This window comes from Crotalus tigris, unplaced genomic scaffold (genome assembly GCF_016545835.1).
Source record: "Crotalus tigris isolate CLP2741 ecotype Arizona unplaced genomic scaffold, ASM1654583v1 scf7180000018137.345827, whole genome shotgun sequence".
NCBI classification, from domain to species: domain Eukaryota; kingdom Metazoa; phylum Chordata; class Lepidosauria; order Squamata; family Viperidae; genus Crotalus; species Crotalus tigris.
In genome coordinates this window covers 198,805-218,441 of record NW_024096843.1, presented here as the reverse complement: position 1 = coordinate 218,441, position 19,637 = coordinate 198,805, and the positions used below count along the sequence as shown (strand labels likewise).

The window sequence follows — 19,637 nt, the reverse complement described above, 5'->3', positions numbered from 1 at the left end:
TGTAATTCAACGATTTCTGCTCCTAGACAAAAAAAATGAAAGAAAAAAGGGTTCCTTAATATTCAGTTCTTCATAGTAAAATGTTTGTAGTCTGAAAAAAAACGAGAAATATTTATAGTCCAAAAAAACAGGGATAACACCAGATGTTCTGTGTCTAAAGTAAATAGTCTATGCTCTATAGTCCAGCTAAGAAAAAAAAAATAGAAAACAAGAAGAAAAAACCTCCCTCAGTCAGCCAAGGTCAGATAAGGATTTCTGGACATACAGCCAAGTGTCTGGGCATAGAGTCAAGTTTCTAGTTTGAATACACACTAGACCACAGGTCGGCAACCTGCGGCTCCGGAGCCGCATGCGGCTCTTTGAGCCTTCCCCGGTGGCTCCCAGCCTCCTCTGCCTTTGCAAAGAGAGACAGAGACAGAGAGGCAATTGCGCTTCCCTGCTTCTCTCTCTCTCTCTCTCTCTCTCTCTCTCTCTCTCTCTCTCTCTCTCTCTCTCTCACTCTCTCTCTCACTCTCTCTCTCTCTCTCTCTCTCTCTCTGTGTGTGTATGTGTGTGTGTGTGTGTGTGTAAAAAAGATTGCACTCACAGTGTTCTCCCAGGAGCTGAAAAGCTTTTTGGACGGAGCTCCTCCCTTTGCTGCTTCTCTGCAGGAAGCAGGAAGCAGGAAGGGCAGGAGAGAGCTAGCTAGCCCAGCTAGGCTGACTCAGGAATTCTGGGAGTTGAAGTCCACGAGTCATAAAAGAGATGAGGTTGCCTACCCTGATCTTGTTGGACAACAGCTTGAAGCTTTCCAAGTGAGCAGCAGATAGGAGAGAGAGAAAGAGAGAGAGAGAGAGAGAGGGAGGGAGGGTGGGAGAGAGAGAGAGAGAGGAAAGAGAGAGAGAGAAAGAAAAAGAGTGGGGGAAGAGGAGTGGCAGGCAGACCAAGGGCAGATAGAGAGGGAGGGAGAGAGAGAGACAGAGACAGAGAGAGAGAGAGACCCTTTTGACATCTAAAATGAAGATAACACTGCATATATCCTTTTTTTACCTGTATGTGTATGTGTATGTATGTGTATATATATGTGTGTGTGTATACATACATACACACACACACACACACACACACAGACACACACACACACACACAAACACACACACACCTATAATAAAGGTAAAAAAGGATATATGCAGTGTTATCTTCATTTTAGATATCAAAAGGATTTCGCGGCTCCCGGTGTTTTGTTTTTGGTGGGAAACGGGTCCAAGTGGCTCTTTGAGTGTTTTGGGTTGCCTACCCCTGCACTAGACAAAGGGAGAGGGGGAAAAAGTAAATTGACTGTAATCACCAAGGATACAAAGTGTCCATTCACAGTATTTTTTGAAAAAAGCAGTCCAGAATGGAGAGAGAGAAGAAAAAAGATTTAAAAGTTTGGAAATAAGCAGTTAGAATGGATTTTCTGAGTTAAATATAAAAAAAGTCTTTTAAAAGAGCCAGCTTCCCAAATTTCTGTTAGAACTTAAAAACTTTAACCATATTGCAAAGTTATTTTTTAAAAGTACAAAAGAGCTTCAACTGCCGCTTATATGCAGGAGGGGGGAAAAGCTCCATCCGCTCCCTAAAAGTTCCATGCTCAAACTCAAGACGGTGTTTAAAAAGAAAAAATCCACCTTCATCTGGAAAGAAGAGCCTGTTCTCCTCTGGCTCAGTTGCTTGCTATCAGTCAGTGCTGTTTCTCCATCTCCAACGATCAGCTGTTAATGGCAGATCGCGCAATCGAAGTCCGCCTTTCTTCTGGTGGTTCCAGGGGCTGCTTTGATTTCAGCAAACCAGCTGCTGCCAGTCTGTGGTCCTCAAAGGTTCACCCTTTGATGGCCACCTCTCTGGGGCAGCATTTGGCCCAAAAGGACTCACCATCGGAAGAAATTTGGACCCGGGGAATGGAGCGTTCTCCCCCCGGGTCTAACCTCAGCGACATATGAAGAAATTATGACTGATAAGAATTAGATTGACTATAAGGGAAATTAAGCTTAAACGAAAATTATGAAAGTAGGATGCATGATGAATTAATGAGATGATGGTTATAAGAATAATATAAGCTAAAAATGTTATACATAGAGATTATTATTATTTGTATAAATATAAAAAATGTTTTTATATTTAACCATTTATATATTGAAAATATAAAGAATTACATTTTGTTTAAGGTTGAAGATGGAGAATATAAACGGGAGAAGGGAAGATCAAAGAAATATATTATTAATTAATATATTAATTATGGAATTATCAAACTTAATCATTACTGATTGTTAATTGATTATTATTGTCTTTTTTATTAAAACATAAACCAAGACAACATGTTGTACAATAGGCACTGGAGATTGTTATAGTTAAAACCAATAAAATATGTATTAAATAAATAAATAAACCCTAAGGCAGCAGTCCCCAACCTTTGCAGCTTGGTGGCCAAGCTGGGGAGGAAAGGGGAATCAGGATGTGTGAGCAGCAGCCCAGCATGCATGCATATGTGCATGTAGCTTGAGTTGCACATATTGTACCTCAATAGTGTTGGATTCAAATACTTATTTTCCAGACTTTTATATCTTTACCTCCTGCTCTTCTTTCCCCACAACATTCTGTTTTTTTACACAAGTGTCTTGATGTCAACAGTCCAAAACTGGATCCTTGACTCACAAACAAGCAATTACAAATTGGTCCATAAACCCCAGAATTAACTCCCCCCCACTGAGCTAGAGTGGTGAAGATGCTTGCCTCATACTTAGGCAACAACAGATGTTTATCGGGGTACAAAGAGAAACTATCTGCTGTAAACTCTGCATAAGTATCAGGAAGGGCATCCAGCAAGTAAATGCTCAGCTCTATTCAGTTGCCCTGACTCCACCCCTATAAAAAGGGATTACGGGTTCAAAAAATAAAATAAAAATCATTGCTGTTCATCATTTAAATTATCATAAAACTTTAGAAGATTGTGTAATTTGTGTCATATATGCAAGAACATCATGATGTGTATGACTTTCTACTGCCTTCTCTCAGGAAAGATCTGCAGTAGAAGGAATAGTCCAGGACCATAGTCAGAATACAATACTTGAATACAGTATTCAAGTAGCAATGAACTTTCTAGAAGTTGATTCCCTTGGTGATTTAGAATTGAGCTAGAATGGAATTCATTGAATTTTAGTATAAAACTACATTGACACGAAAAGTGGCAACTCCCCCTTCCCTTGGCAATCCCTATCCTGCCACAAGCACAATACAATTATAGGATGGTGTCTTATTTAGCATGTACAAGGCACATCAAGAACTGGAATTGGTGAATTACCCTAATTATTAATCCCCAGTTTCTTCTTTGGTATAAAGGTTTAATAGCATTAGAGAATTGCCAGAAGTCACTCTCCCACTTTACTGGGTAGCACTTCCCTGCTGTCATTTCTGGTCAACTGATGTTTAGTCTGATTCAAGTTTAAAAGAATCCAGTTTTCCTGTTCCCAAAGGCAGAAGATAATGTCCACATATGGGAGGAGAAGAAGATGGCTGTGTTTGCATCCAAGTAGCAAGGCTATCTAGAGAGACCATCTAAGGCTTATTAGGCTGCAACACTGATTAAATGAATATTTTACTCACAGCTAAACTGCTAAAAGTTGCTGCTTGCTTAAAAAGCAACAACTACCAGCATTTGAAGAACGAGGACAGTGTTTAGGATGACTCAGAGATGAGCTGGGGATGTGACAATGCATTAAGACATAGCAGGAAAATTAAAGTTGGTGGAGTGTACTCATGCTATAGTTAAGTACAAGAAAGGACATCGCTGTGGATCTTTCTCTACATTGGTTAGGATTGAATTGTCAATATGCATGTATTTGGTTAGGGATTAGACTCTCAGTTGATCACTGACTCTTTGATTGACAATCAATATCCAAGAATTTTGCAGAATGCTAATTATTAAGTACAGAACATACTAAGTATGCCATTGAGATTGTATTTATGAAAGAACAGAGGAAAAATAATGTCATTTGCAGGTTCCTAGGGGTTCCACTTACTTCAACACCATAGATTTAGAGAATTCTAAATTTTTTAGAAAAAAAAACCTACTGGGATTTGAATACAAGGTGCCAGAGCAATTAAGATGCCAATTTAATACCTATCATTTTCTAAGAAAGCAATAAATTTACTCAATGAGTGAATAGGCACATGCTATTGGGCAAATGTCACAGATCTTCAGGATTTCCTATATTCTTACAATATGACCTTTAAATACTAGGCATATTGTTTTCTGTTATTACATTTGTTGAATATAAGACTGGTTCTCATTATTCTTTTTCTCTACAGTTCTAAAAGCTGGTTTTATACACAATAGACTGTAGGGTAACCATGGCTTGTGCTTCTTTATTAGAGTTAAATCCCATTTTTAAAATGATGGAAGAAACAACTGCCTGGCAAGCCATCAAAAAAAAAAAAAAAAAAAACAGAATGCTTAAGACCCATGTAATATTGAGATATTTCCATGCCTTTTTCACAAAGGCAAGCAGCTATGAATTCATCTATGCCTATAAGGCCACTTTGACAACTATCAATAGACACACAGTAAAACTGAACAGTGCTTTTATTAATTAAATAGAGAGGGGGAAACTTACATTCTCCTAACTGCTATAATAGTGCTGATATTTTTGAGCCACAGCAACAGCTATACTTAGATAAACCATAATTCTGAAAGTATTAGGAAAGGGAATTATAAAAATATATAACAAAAATAACTTTTTGATTAGAAAAACAAACCTGAAAAAAGAAATAACTGCTGACACTAACAATAAGGACTCCAAAATTGGTAGAATGCCTAGAAACAAGGAAAAAGCTGTTCCTTGAATTGCAGCTGGGAACAAAGGAAGAGCCAGCTATAAAATTAAAAATTGTCTGAAAAAAAAAACAACAACACCTGGACTGTTGCTTAAATCTAAGAACTCTTTATGGAAAAGAAAAACCTTAGCTTTTTGGCTAATCTTTTAGAGGAGAATCTACAGGAAGGATTTAAAGTGGCTTAACACACTGAACTGTAATTTTGACTGACTGATAAATTGACTTTTGAATTAAAACATTGATGAAAGATTATTTGAAGGGGGAGACAACATGGATATCACATACGTATAAAAAAATGACAGGACACCACATTCAATATTTTCTCCTGAAGGACTTAGCCTGGAAAATCAAGGGCCTCCAGAAGCAATACTTCAAGGCAAGATAAATAATTTCCAGGAGGAAATATATGTAATATTAGGACAAATACAAATGACAATAGGTTCAAACCATGAGGAAATTCGAAACAACTTTGATGATTTAAATAAGCATATTTCCAATCTAAACCTACAATTAAAAAACACCCAAGAAATAATAACAAATGAACAAATAAGTCAGTTAGCAGACTACAAATTAGAAGAGTATGATCAAATTGATGAAATAACAAAGGAAAAGAATTACAATTTGACACAAATAGGAAATAATCTACAACAGTGGTTCTCAACCTTTATAATGCCGCGACCCCATAATACAGTTCCTCATGTTGTGGTGACCCCCAACCATAAAATTATTTTTGTTTCTATTTCATAACTGTAATTTTGCTACTGTTATGAATCGCAATGTAAATATCTGATATGCAGGATATATTTGCATTGAACATAATTAAAGCATAGTGATTAATCACAAAAACAATATGTAATTATATATTGTTAAATATTTATTTTTAATTACAAAAAACCAAAATTTTGTCTTGAAGCATGGTGTAGCATGGGTAACAGTCTTAATATAACAACAGTAAACTACATTGCTACATTTTTCAACAGTATGCGTAAAAAGCTAACATCAGTGTGAAGGTTGAGGTTGCTTATTTTTCACCAGATCAGAAATTCGCGGGGCAGTCTTTGCAAGAGCACACCGAAGATCATCTTCCACAACAAGTCTATTTCTGTATTTAGACTTGATAACCAACAAGCTGGAAAACCCTGTTTCACAAAGATATGTTGTTGGAAATGGAAGAAGAAGGAGCAACACAGTCTCAGACAGAACAGGATATGACTGCAAACATTTGATCCAGAATTTTGTAACTGGCATTGTGGAGAAATCAGTTCTCACTGCATCGCTGTTAATAAGTTCAATGAACTCATCTTGTGCTGTCTCAGGAACATTTTCAACGTTGACTGTGAATGGGCTTCTGGCAAGTGCAAATGAGGTGTCAGGTAGATTTGGAAAGTATGATGAGGTGTCAGAATCCAATTATATTTCATCTTTAATTATCAAATATAGAAACTCCCAATTCTGCCTTCTCTGGATTCTGCCATAAGAGGGAGAGAAGGGGGAGAACAAAGGGGCTTCAGTATACTTCAAGGAGCTGAATGCTGAATGTGAATGTGTGTTTATTGTAACCTCAAAGCGTTAGCACCAAATCACCTTACCATAACAAAGAAGGGTATTTGCCTTTCATGTAGTTATCTGAAGTCTCCATCCAGACGGAAGAAAGAAAAAAGGGGGTGGAATTGTGATACCTGAAACTATCACTGGAAGGGGGGTTGATTGGGTGGGACTACTGGGGAACCCCTTAAAACCTTGAATGGGAGGGCTTGGACCCCAAGTCCTGTCTAGCACACCTGCAACCACTTCTTCTTAATAAAGGATTCCTGTTGGAAGAATTATTCCAAGAGTTCTGTCTTCTTAAGATGCAAAGTGGGGTGGGTCCTTACATTAGACAGGACTTGCAAAATTAATCCACCTGGAAGGGAGACCCTTGCTGGGGGATTTTGCAAAAAATTTACCATGTCAGACAATGGAGCAAGAGAGGGGGAAAACTCCCTGGAAAGAGAGCCGCTGACCCAGTTGGAACCTTGCCAGATGTTGGGATCCGAGAGGTCAGATTCCTCAGGAGAAGAAGTGGTGGAGACACGGGACCACAAGCCTCGCTGGTCAATGGGCGTTGGAAAGAAAAGTGAGTGGGGAAAGGAATCAAGAAAGGTGACCCTGAGACGGGGGACCAAGCAACCAGAAGGGAAGCAGGAGATGGAGAAATCCCTGCACGCAAGTGAAGAGGGAGGAAGCTGGGCACCGTACTCAGACTGGATCCTAGAGAAAGCTATTGACCTGATGAAGAGAACTCTCAGCTCCCTAGGAGAGGAGAATCCTGAGCCCTACGGCCGCCCCAGCTCCTGGAGCCGCAAAGGAAGAAACACCGAGGGGGACGTGGAACCTGCAACCCCGGGGACAGCTACTGATCTAGTAGCCCCCACCCCCTACCGGACCACAGATGGCAACCTGGACGGAAGACATTACCACCAACAACGGAGGCACCGATCCATTCCATGACGTCCACCGTTGGAGGTGAAATTCAAAGGGGAGCCAACACACTTGGGGTTTTTCCTAACCCAAGTCCTCAGCTACATGGAGGAATATGGGCAGGACATTCCCAGTGACAAAGCCCGCATCCGGATCGTGCAATCTGTCCTGGATGGACCGGCTGCAGATTGGGTGGTGAACTTGCATGACTCCAATGCCCCAGAACTCAAGTAACTTCAACCGTTTCATGTCCTCTTTGAGAAGACGATTTGAAGACCCCCTGGCTGATCGCAAAGCCCGTGAAAGGATAAAAACGATGAGGCAAGGCAAACGCCCGGTGGCTGAATATACGCAAGAATTCCGGGCCATTGCCAGCAAACTGAATTGGCCAGAAGACATCCTCCTTTGCCATTTCAAAGACGGACTAAACTATGATCTATATGATGCTTGCCTGCCCTGAGGGGACCCACACCGACTTGAGGCATGGTACGTCTTGGCAGAGGAAGCAGAGATCGACATATTGAAGAGGCACCGCCGAGGACAACAATGGAGCCGCCCCCCGCCTGAGCTGACACACGAACCGGTGAAATCATCGGCTACAGCCAAGAAGCAAATGGGGTGTTTCAAGTGCAGAAGAGAAGGGCATCAAGCTGTAGAATGCCGCTCCAAAGCCCCCCAGCACAACCCAGACAGATCCCCAATCAACAAATCCGGAAAGCTAAGCCAAAAGAAACTGTCATGAGAATGATAGAAATTGCAGAAACTCCCACCTCTGCTCACCAAGGGGAAAGAACTCCAGCCTACACCACAGGGCCGGTGGATGCCTCAGATGACAGCTCGGAGGGCGAACCCCTGGTAAGTGGATGCATCACACCCATCTTCAAAACAGTGACTATATTAATCCCCCCCATGCCCGAAGCTGTGAAGGTGAAAGCCTTAATAGACTCTGGCTGCACCCGCTGCCTCATTAGCCCAACACTAGTGGGGAATCTGGGCATCCCATCCAGGAGACTGGAACAACCAATCTCATTTGGCCAGTTAGATGGATCCATAGCAGGGGGGGGGGTGCCAGCTACCCTAGCCACTCTACCAATACACCTCTCCCTGGGCAAACATGAAGAGGACATAACGTTTGTGGTGACCCCAGGTATGCAATGCCCAATGATTCTAGGGATGGAATGGTTGAAAAAATGGAACCCCTGGGTAAATTGGAGGACGACAGAAATCAAATTCCCGAAGGGGGACCCTATGGACTTAAAACCCCAAGAGAGGCTACCAGAATCAAGAATAGAAAAAGCATCCATAGGAGAGGAAAAAAGATTAACCGAAATACCAGAGGAATATAGAGACGTTGCTGAAGTCTTCAGTGAGGAGAGGGCGAATGAGCTCCCCCCCGCCACCAACCCACAGACTGTACCATTGAATTCAAGCCTGGGGCAAAACTCCCGAAGCCCAGATTATACTCCATGAGCCCAAAGGAGAAGGAGGAAATGGAAATATTTATAAAAAAAAACTAGAGAGAGGTTTCATTGAGCCAGCCAAGCCTAAAGTGGCTGCCCCGGTCCTTTTTAGAGAGAAGAAGGATGGCTCCTTACGTTTATGCGTGGATTATAGGGCCCTGAATACAATCAGTGAAAGCAACCTATACCCTCTGCCCCTCATGAAAGACATGCTGTCACACCTATCGAAAGGGAAAAATTTTTCTAAACTAGACCTAAGGGAAGCTTACTATCGCGTGAGAATTAAGGAAGGGGACGAATGGAAGACTGCATTTAACTGCCCCATGGGGTGCTATCAATTCAAAGTCTTGCCATTTGGATTACAAGGGGGCCCTGCAGTCTTTATGCAATTAATCAATGACGTTCTAAGGGAGCACCTGTTTAAGGGGGTCCTTGTTTACTTGGATGACATTCTTATCTTTACTGAAACAAAAGAGGAACACGTTAACCTTGTCAGAGCGGTTTTAAAGAAGCTGCGAGCCGCCCACCTATATGCCAAACTCTCAAAATGCGAATTCCACCAGGAAAGGATAGACTACCTAGGCTATCGCATATCCCCACAGGACATTGAAATGGACCCAGAGAAGGTCAAAGCAGTATTAGATTGGGCGCCACCCCGCACAAGAAAGCAACTACAAAGTTTCCTGGGCTTTGCAAACTTTTACCGCCAATTCATCCCCTCATTTGCCCAGATAGCCTTGCCCCTCACTAACTTACTAAAAACGAAGGGAGCATCCTCAGTAAAACCTAGCCAGCCACTAACATGGACAATGGAGTGCCAAGCAGTGTTTGAGAGACTAAAGAGACTTTTTTCTGCCGAACCAATACTAAGGCACCCAGACATGGACAAGCCCTTCGTAATACAGGCAGATGCAAGTGATGTGGCAGTGGGGGCTGTGCTATTACAAGAAAATGATGATGCAGTATTGCAACCCTGTGCATATACATCAAGAAACTCACGGAAACAGAACAGCGCTGGCCCGTATGGGAGAAGGAGGCTTATGGGATACGTTGGGCATTACTCACGTGGCGACAGTTCCTGGAAGGCAACAAAATCCCCTTCCAGGTGTGGACTGATCACAAAAATTTAGAAGCCCTGAAAACTCCCAGGAAACTCAATCCCAAACAAGCCCGCTGGTCCCAGCATTTTCACCAATTCCAATTTAAGCTCAAACATTTACCAGGAAGAAAGAACTTCCTGGCAGATGCACTATCTCGCATGCCCCAATATAACAGCGCACGAACCACAGACTCTAGACCAATAATGGCAGAGTCACAACTGGCAGCACCAGTAACCACAAGAACCCAAGCCAAAATAAAACCACAACTGGACAGCCAAACTGGAATTGAATTCAGAAAAAGTTTGGAAACAGATGAATGTTTCCAGAAAAACAAAAATGTGTGCACAATGAGAGACGGGTTGCCTTGGGTAGGGGAAAAGTTATATATACCAACAACTCAAAGAGTAACTTTCATGCACCTTTGCCATGACACAAAATCAGCAGGGCATTTTGGATTTGTAAAAACTTTACATTTAATTAAACGGCAATTTTGGTGGCCATCCATGAAAAAGGACATTGAAAGTTATATAGCCAGTTGTCCAAAATGTGCCACGGCAAAGAGGTTGCAAGGGAAAGTGCCAGGACTATTGCAAACAGTGGCAAGTCCCTCAGCCCCCTGGAGAGAAATAGCCATGGATTTTATAGTGGAATTGCCAGAAAGCAATGGGAATACTGTGGTCTGGACGGTCACGGACTTGTTTTCCAAACAGGTGCATTTTATCCCTTGCCAAAAGATTCCCACTGCAAAAGCCTTAGCAAAACTTTTCATCCAACACATTTACAGATTGCATGGGGCACCCCAACGCATCATCTCTGACAGGGGGGTGCAATTTACGTCTGCATTTTGGAAGGAATTTTTATCCCTCTTAGGAACCACTCAGGGACTGACATCTAGCCACCACCCTCAAGGAAATGGGGGGGCTGAAAAAATGAACTCCGTACTTAAGCAATATTTAAGATGTTTTCTTAGTTTCCAGCAGACCGAGTGGGCGGACTTACTCCCTTTTGCAGAAGTTGCCTACAATAATGCAGTCCACTCCAGCACAGGTTACACTCCTTTTCAAATAGCCACCGGTCAAAGTTTCAACCCCATGCCAGAATTAACCCCAAACGAACCAACGATCCCTTCGCTGAAAGAATGGATGGAGAAACTACAAAACACCTGGCCAATAGTCAGAAAAGCACTAGATGAAGCTAGGCAGGCATACAAAACACAAGCCGATAAAAAAAGGGTTGAGCCTACACCATTCATTATAGGAGAAATGGTGTACTTATCTACAAAATACCTAAAGTCCCTACAGCCCTGTAAAAAACTTGGACCAAAATATATAGGACCTTTTCCAATTAAAAGAATCATAAATCCAGTAACAGTAGAATTAGAATTACCCAAAAATCTCAGGCAAATACACCCAATTTTTCATTGCAGCTTGCTGAAAAGAGAGCATCAGTCACCTCTACGGCCAAAAATCCCCCCACCACCACCTCCACTCATGGTGGAGGGTGAACAACACTTCGAAATAAAGGAAATCCTTGATTCTAGGAGATATCATGGAGCAACTCAGTACCTAGTTGCCTGGAAACACCTCCCTCCCTCACAAAATGAGTGGGTCCATAAACGTCATGTCAGAGCCCCGAAGCTATTGAAGAAGTTTCACACAGAGTATCCTAACAAGCCTGACTAAATTTTATACTTGTGTTTTCTTTCAGGTGGATCTCTCTTATTTTTAAGAGGGGCCGGATGTCAGAATCCAATTATATTTCATCTTTAATTGTCAAATATAGAAACTCCCAATTCTGCCTTCTCTGGATTCTGCCATAAGAGGGAGAGAAGGGGGAGAACAAAGGGGCTTTATGGCCCTCACTTCCTTCAGTATACTTCAAGGAGCTGAATGCTGAATGTGTGTTTATTGTAACCTCAAAGCGTTAGCACCAAATCACCTTACCATAACAAAGAAGGGTATTTGCCTTTCATGTAGTTATCTGAAGTCTCCATCCAGACGGAAGAAAGAAAAAATGGGGTGGAATTGTGATAACTGAAACTATCACTGGAAGGGGGGTTGATTGGGTGGGACTACTGGGGAACCCCTTAAAACCTTGAATGGGAGGGCTTGGACCCCAAGTCCTGTCTAGCACGCCTGCAACCACTTCTTCTTAATAAAGGATTCCTGTTGGAAGAATTATTCCAAGAGTTCTGTCTTCTTAAGATGCAAAGTGGGGTGGGTCCTTACATGAGGTTTCATCTGCAAGTGTGCGCAGGTGTTCTTTAATAGATTTTATCAACGTAATCCTGTTGTCTGGTTCAATGTCATGTTCCTCAAAGAAAGCAGATAAGGTAGGCAACATGTAAATTTTTTTTTCATCCAATTTTTTTTGCCAAAGCTGCAGTTTCATTTGGAATGATCGGATCTTTTCAGACAAATCAAGGCACATTGCATTTGGTCCTTGCAGTGATAAATTTAACTCATTCAAGATGGCAAAGATGTCAACCAAGTAAGCTATTTTCTGCAGTTTGCTGTTATCGCTGAAAAGAGCTTCAAACTGCGGTCTTGCTTTCTGAATAAAAAACATTTTGAGTTCATCACGAAGCTCAAAAACATGTTTTAAAAATTTTCCTTTCGACAACTATCTCACTTCAGTGTGAAATAGCAGAGCATTGTTTGGCGCATCCAACTCGTTGCACAGTTGTGAAAACAGTCATGTGTTTAAGCTGCTTGCCTTTACAAAGTTGACACAATTTATGACGCTTTTCATTACTTCTTGTAATTCTTGTGGCAGCGTCTTTGTTGCTAATATTTGCCAATGAATCATACAGTGAGTTCCGATGACTTTTGGTGACTCATTCAGTACCAAACGTTGAAATCCAGATCTACATCCTAGCATAGCTGGAGCACCATCTGTGCAAACACCGCACACCTTTTCTCAAGATAGGTTATGCTTTTTCAGAAATGAACCAACTGTGTCAAATACATCACATGCAGTAGTTGTTGTTTCAAGAGGTTTGCAAAACAGAAACTTGTCTTTGTTAATATACCTCACGTAAACCAGTAACTGGGAACAGTTTGCAAAGTCTGTAGATTCATCAAGCTGGATACTAAATATTGGAAGTGGAGCAGATTTAATTTCTTGGATTACCTGATCAAGAATATCAGCAGACATGTCATCTATTCTTCTGTGGACAATGTTATTGGACAAGGAAACTGCATTCAATTTTGTCACAAATTCGTCTCCGATCATAAGTCGAACAATGTCTTTGGCCGCCGGCAACAGTAACTCCTCAGCAATGGTGTGAGGTTTCATACTCTGGTGATTCTGAGTGCCACCAAATATTACGCTTCAAAGGATGCTACATTTTGTTTGTGGTACTTGCCACCAGTGTCAAGTCTGCCTTTCTTCAGTCCTTCAACTTTGGATCTAAAATAGTTTGTATCCTTGCCAGCATAGCTTGGATGCTTGCTCTCAAAATGGCGTTTCAGTTTGTTTGGTTTCATTGATTCTGCTGATAAAACTTCGGAACAAAGTACACACTGCGGTTTCTCGATTCCCGCTGTATATATAGATGTGAAACCATATTGTAGGAAATCCTTACTATATTTCCTTTTCCTGATGTTCTTCAGATCCATTGTCTTGAATGGTTTGCTAGTGAAAATATGTAACAATAGCTTCAATAATACAAAACATGACACATGGCACAGTTCAGTCAAAACAGTTCATTAAAGTTTCCTATGATTTACCGTTCTCTGTGTTGTTCTATTTACAAACCCAGTGTTTCTCAACCTTGACAATTTTATGGCATGTGGACTTCAACTCCCAGAACTTCACAGCCAGCAATCACCAACTCCATGGGAGGAGTCTTACTCCTTTGGTGGAAAATCAACTCAACTATCCTGGGAAAGAAACCAGGCTCATGCAACTCAGATTTTTAGCCAGAGATCTGAGACCATGAGAAAACACAAGTCCATATTTAGGTGGCCACATAACTGAGTATTCATCATGATTTGGGAGCCCAAGATGCACCACCCAATCTCAGGGAGTGTAGGCAGAATCTGCCCAATATTTGCTGAAATACATTGCACTCAGATTTCATTCTGGGAATGAAATATTAAAAAGGAAAAGAGCAGAAGAAATCAACTTTTATTTCCCATTTTCAAACCATCTTCCTGGAAGTCATAACATGTAATAACGCACTTCAACAAAGTAATTACTCCATTATTTGAGTAGGCAATCAATTAAGAAGTTGCACCATGTAAGGAAAGAAAAGAAAATTAAACAAAAGAAAAGGAAAAGAAAAGGAAAGGGGACAAGAGGACAGGACAGGACAAGGAACAAGAGAAGAGGAAAGGAGAGGGGGAGGAGAGGAGAAGAAGAAAAAAAGGAAAAAAAAAGAAAAGAGGGGAGGGGAGGGGAGGGGAGGGAAGGAGAGGAGAGAAAAGAAGGGGAGAGGGGACAGGAGAGGGGGGAAAATGCTGTGCCGCTGCTGCATGTATTTTAATGCATGTTTACCCTGCCTTTAAATGTGGGACCAAAATTTACAGAAAGTTAGTAAATAATAAATAAGAACAGGCTGCTTTCATTTAAACCATAGATTATAGTGGGGACCTGGAGGGATTTTCTTTCAGTGAAGATGAAAGAAAGTATATGAAAGAGAGGGAATAAAAAGCAAAGCAGAAAGGAATAAAAAGAGTGAGAAATGGCACGGAGGTTATAGGTTTCGTGGATCAGAAATAAACAAAACAATTAAATCAGTTTTAAAAGAATAAATGGCAACAAATGGAAGATTCAAACTAGTTTTAAGGGAATAAAAGGAAATAAATGGTAGTATTAAATCACTTTAAACAATAAATGGAAGAATCAAAGCAGTTTATAAAAGGAAATAAATATCAGCAAACATGAATGCTTTAACCAAATTTTTGTAGCCCAGATGTGATAGCCTCCTCAGAGATTATATGCATATTTGTGAAGTTTTGCATTAGAATAGCACAAAATGTTGTTTCAAATAATTTTATTGTGCAATAAATGAATGAATAAATGAAGCAACTTTGATCAACCCCCCCCCCCGACCCTCCCATTTGCTAACAAAGTTAATAGGATGTGGGAGTCCACCCACCCTCCGCTATCAGGTTGGCTTCTCTTAACCTGCCTAACCAGTGGTCAAAAGCTGCAGTGGCTCCTCCTCCTCCTCCTTTCCCCTTCCCCACTTCAACCAGGAGGAGGTGGGCAGCGCTTGGCACCAGAGCCTTGGCTAAGCTGATGGCTCTACTTCGCTGGAAGCAAAAGCACGGTAAAATAAGTGGGCTCAACCTCTCTAGGCACCAGGCTCCATGGCAACGTAAGTCCACCCCCTTCTCTGGCTTCGGGGGTCTCTTGCTGAAGAGAGAGAGAGAGAAGTGGTGGAGAGGCGACTGGCTCGCTTATCGGAAGAGGACAGATGGACCGCAGCCAGCCAGCCCAGCTCACCTGGGCTGTTGCGTGTTACCTGCAACATTCAGAAAGCTCTTCTTCCCCCACACGCGCTGCTTCTCCTTACTCCCTGCATGGCTGAGGATGCGAGACTCCCGCCTGGTCGGCTGCCTGGCTCCGGTTCCCTTGTTCACTGCGACCCCTCGCCCAGCCCGCCATGCCAGCTGCTGGGCTGGGGGGGGGGGTTGCTGAACCCTTTGCATGGGGTGGCCACAACCGCCTCCGGCTTCGGTCTGTCTCTCCACTGCTGCACCTGCTGCCGGGAAAAATGCCCCAGCAGGAGCTGCCTTTGCCTGAAGGCTGGGAGGAAGCTCGTGACTATGACATCAACCACCAAAACCACCAGCTGGGTTGACCCGTGGGACAGGTGAGGAAGGATGGACCGGAGGAGGCCGAGCCAGTCGGCTGGGAAGGAGCCTGCGCTCTAAGGGTGACAGGTGCCTGGAGCAGGTTTTTGGCCGCGGCAAGTACCCGCGGAAAGTACCCGGGCCCGGGAACGCATGTGCGTATTTGTCCGCTCGTCAGGTCGCTCTCTCCCTCCCCCTAGTATTGTTCCTGGCAGGTCAGGATGGTTTGAGAGCGATCTCTGAAGATTTGGGCCAGTATTAGGCAGGCGGAGAGGGTGTGGGGCGGGCTGCATGAGGGGAAGCCGACTGCAAATTTACGGGAAATGCCGGTGGCTGCGGGGTGTTTTCTAGCCACTGGGTTGGGCTCTTTGGCCTCGGCCTTCCCCGGTGGCCCCCCGGCTTGTCTGCCGCGATCAGTGGCAGGTGGAGAGGGTGCAGGGCGGGCTGCATGAGGGGAAGCCGACTGCAAATTTACAGGAAATGCCGGCAGCCATGGGGTGTTTTCTAGCTGCTGGGCTGGGCTCTTTGGCCTCAGCCTTCCCCGGTGGCCCCCGGCTTGTCCGCTGCGATCAGTGGCAGGTGGAGAAGGTGCAGGGCGGGCTGCACGAGGGGAAGCCGGCTGCAAAATTACGAGACGTGCCGGTGGCCGCGGGGTATTTTTTAGCCGCTGGGCCGGCTGTGAAATTGCAGGAAATGCGGGCAGGGTGTTCTGGGGCCGCTGGGGTGTCCATTGGCCAAGCAGAGGAAGCTCAGCAGGCCAGAGACGAAACTTACTGCTTTTGCTTGTTCTCTCTCTTGCTTTCTGCTGCTTGTTCTCTCTCGCTTTCTGCCGCTTGTTCTCTGTCTCGCTTTCTGCCACGTGTTCTGAAACCGAAACTTCCTTAGTTTATATAGAAAAAAGCTGCGCATGCACAAAGAGGAGGGAGGCAGGAACGGCTCTGCGTGCCATCAGGAACGGCTCACAGCTAAGGAAAAGGGGAAAAAATGGCGGACTGTGTTGTTTGGCGACCCCTGTGAAATGGTCGTTTGACCCCAAATGGGGTCGCGACCCACAGGTTGAGAACCACTGATCTACAAGGTTCTGATACAAGAAAAATGGAATGGACTATAGAATTATCAGGAGAACCATCAAAGTTTGGGAGATGGAAAGTATTCATGTTACTTACTTCATCTTTTGCATTCCCAACAACATTTGTAAAAAAACTGCTGGGTAAGCAGATTACATCAACTTGGAAAATTACTCAGCAAAAGAAGAAGACCAAAGATAGATACAAGAGATTTGACTCACGTAAGTCAGATGGATTATTTACATGAATAAACAGTTGTTTGAATATGGCTAAAAGAATAGAGAATTTTGAACATAAAGGTGCCTTATAACAAGAAGGATAAGAGATTTAAGTAATATAGTATGTTCTATAATATATGAAATATTACAGGTTGATGTAACTTTTATTAATATAAGTGAAATATAAACAGTTAGATGACTAATATGAAGAAATTATGACATAAGAATTGGATTGAATATGGGAATTTAAGCATAAACAAAAATTATGAAAATAGGATGCACGCTGAACTAATGAGATGATGGTTTTGAGAATAATATAAGCTGAAAAAATGTTGCATATAGAGATTGTTATTATTTGTATAGATATAAAAAATGCCTATATCTAATCATTTATATATTGAAAATATTAAGAATTATATTGTGGCTAAAGTTGAAGAAGGAGAATACATATGGGAGAAGGGAAGATCAAAGAAATATATCATTAATTAATATATTAATTATGGAATTATCAAATTTAAACATTATTGATTGTTAATTAATTATTATTGTAATTTTTTGTTAAAATATAAACCAAGACAACACGCTGTACACCAGGCACTGGAGATTGTTATAGTTAAAAACCAATAAAATATTTATAAAAATATTTAAATATTCAACATGATTTGAAAAACAATGCAGCAGAAAGAAGTAAATACCACTAATAGTGGTATTTCTTTATAATCAGTAAGTCAAACATTTGCTTAGAGACTATTGTGCTCATAATTAGTCTTCTATATTTTTCATAGAAGGTTCAGGGATAGACAGTGATTTATTTCCTGATTACTTCTCATTTCATTTTATACTATTTTAATACTATTTTCCCTACAAAAAACAAAGGCAATATTTATGTTGATTTAAAAATAGTTCAGGTGAGATTCAGATTTTCCCCCTAAATATATGACACAATGTTAATAAAAATAATTCATTCCTATAACATAGAAATTAAAAATTAAGTGCATAGGACGCTTAATCTGGGGAGCCAAAATGGAATTAATTACAACTCTATCTGAAAATAAGATGATTTAGGGCAGGGGTCCCCAGCTTCTGGCCACAGCCCACTAGTGGACCATGAGCTGTTTGCAGATGGGCCATGGAAACAGTGGGCAAGCATGCACATGCACGCCCACATCCCCACTTGTGCTGGCAGTGGGTGAGTGCATGCACACACACTCAATTTGCATAAACAGAGGGTGCACGTGCATACCGCTCACACAAATGTGAGTGCATACTTGATGGCTGCTCACACAGAACCATCCCCTCTCCCCTGCCTGCACAACCCACAAAGCTGAAAAGGTTGGGGAGCTGTGATTTACAGGACACATATAGCCATGTTCCCCTGCCAATCTAGCAATTCAAAAGCATGCAAATATGAGTAGATAAATAGGTACCCCTTTAGATTATGTTATAACTTCTTGTTACTTGAATTGGTTGTATTGAGTCTGAATTATTATTAATGTTGTTGTCATTGTTGTTGTTGTTGTTGGATCATCGCACAGTCAGCCAGATGTTCAGACTGGATTTGGCATTTTGTCTACCTATTGAGTCCTTACCCAGGACCTGGGATAGGCAGATGTGGATGTTTGATGGTATTACAGGTATCGTTGCAGGATGGAAGCAGTTCCTAGTAAGGCCGCCTTTTGCAATTGACTAATAGCGAATTTGTCAATGCCAATGGTGTTCAAGTGGTGGTTATTATTATTATTATTATTATTATTATTATTATTATTAATCACACAGTCAGCCAGATGTTCAGACTGGGTTTGGCATTTTTGTCTACCTATTGAGTCCTTACAAGGACCTGGGATAGGTAGATCTGGATGTTTGATGGTGTTACAGATATCATTGCAGGATGGAAACTGTCCCCAGTAAAGCCACCTTGTGCAATTGACTGATGGCGAATTTGTTAATGCCAATGGTGTTCAAGTGTGGTCAGGTTGTTTTGGGATTGCACCCAAGGCACTTATTACTATTGGTACCAGTCTTGCTTGCCTTTGCCAAATCATTCTATTTCTATTTGTAGGTCTTGTTTTGTTATCTTCTCCAGTTCTTTCTTTTCTCTTCTGCTGTCTCCAAGCACTGTCACATCCACTATCCAGACTTTTTTGTCTTTTTTATTGACAATTGTTAAGTCTGGGGTTGTTATGTGGTAGGGGCCTGTCTATTTGAATTCTAAAGTCCCAGAGCAATTTAACTTTTTTATTTTCTATGACTTTCTCTATTTTATGGTCCCAGCAGTCCTTGTATGTAGGCAAATGATATTTCTTGCAGATCTTCCAATGCACCATTTTTGCTATTTTGTCATGCCGATGCTTGTAGTCAGTCTGTGCAATCTTCTTGCAACAGTTTACCAGGTGATCCACTGTTGTTCTTAAACAAAGGGGCAGTCTCCGAGTTCTTTTTGTTTCTTTTTTGTATAGTAACCTTGTTTGACTACAAGAGGGAACCAAAAAACTGCAATATTGCTAACTCTTTTAAACGTTCTACTAGCATTACCAAACCCATTGGATTTTATACTATAAACCTATAACTTTAAAACTTTTAATTTTAAAATCCAAGTTTCAGCTACACATTAAAAATATGACCACCCATAAGAGGACAGAAAAAAACAAAGAGACTATTAGGAGATGTAGAATTTTTA

General features: G+C 41.8%; 1 pseudogene; it reads right to left on the bottom strand.

Annotated features, from left to right (window-relative positions):
• Positions 1 to 5,850: 5,850 nt before the first annotated feature.
• Positions 5,851 to 13,491, bottom strand: LOC120310196 (annotated as a pseudogene).
• Positions 13,492 to 19,637: the final 6,146 nt, after the last annotated feature.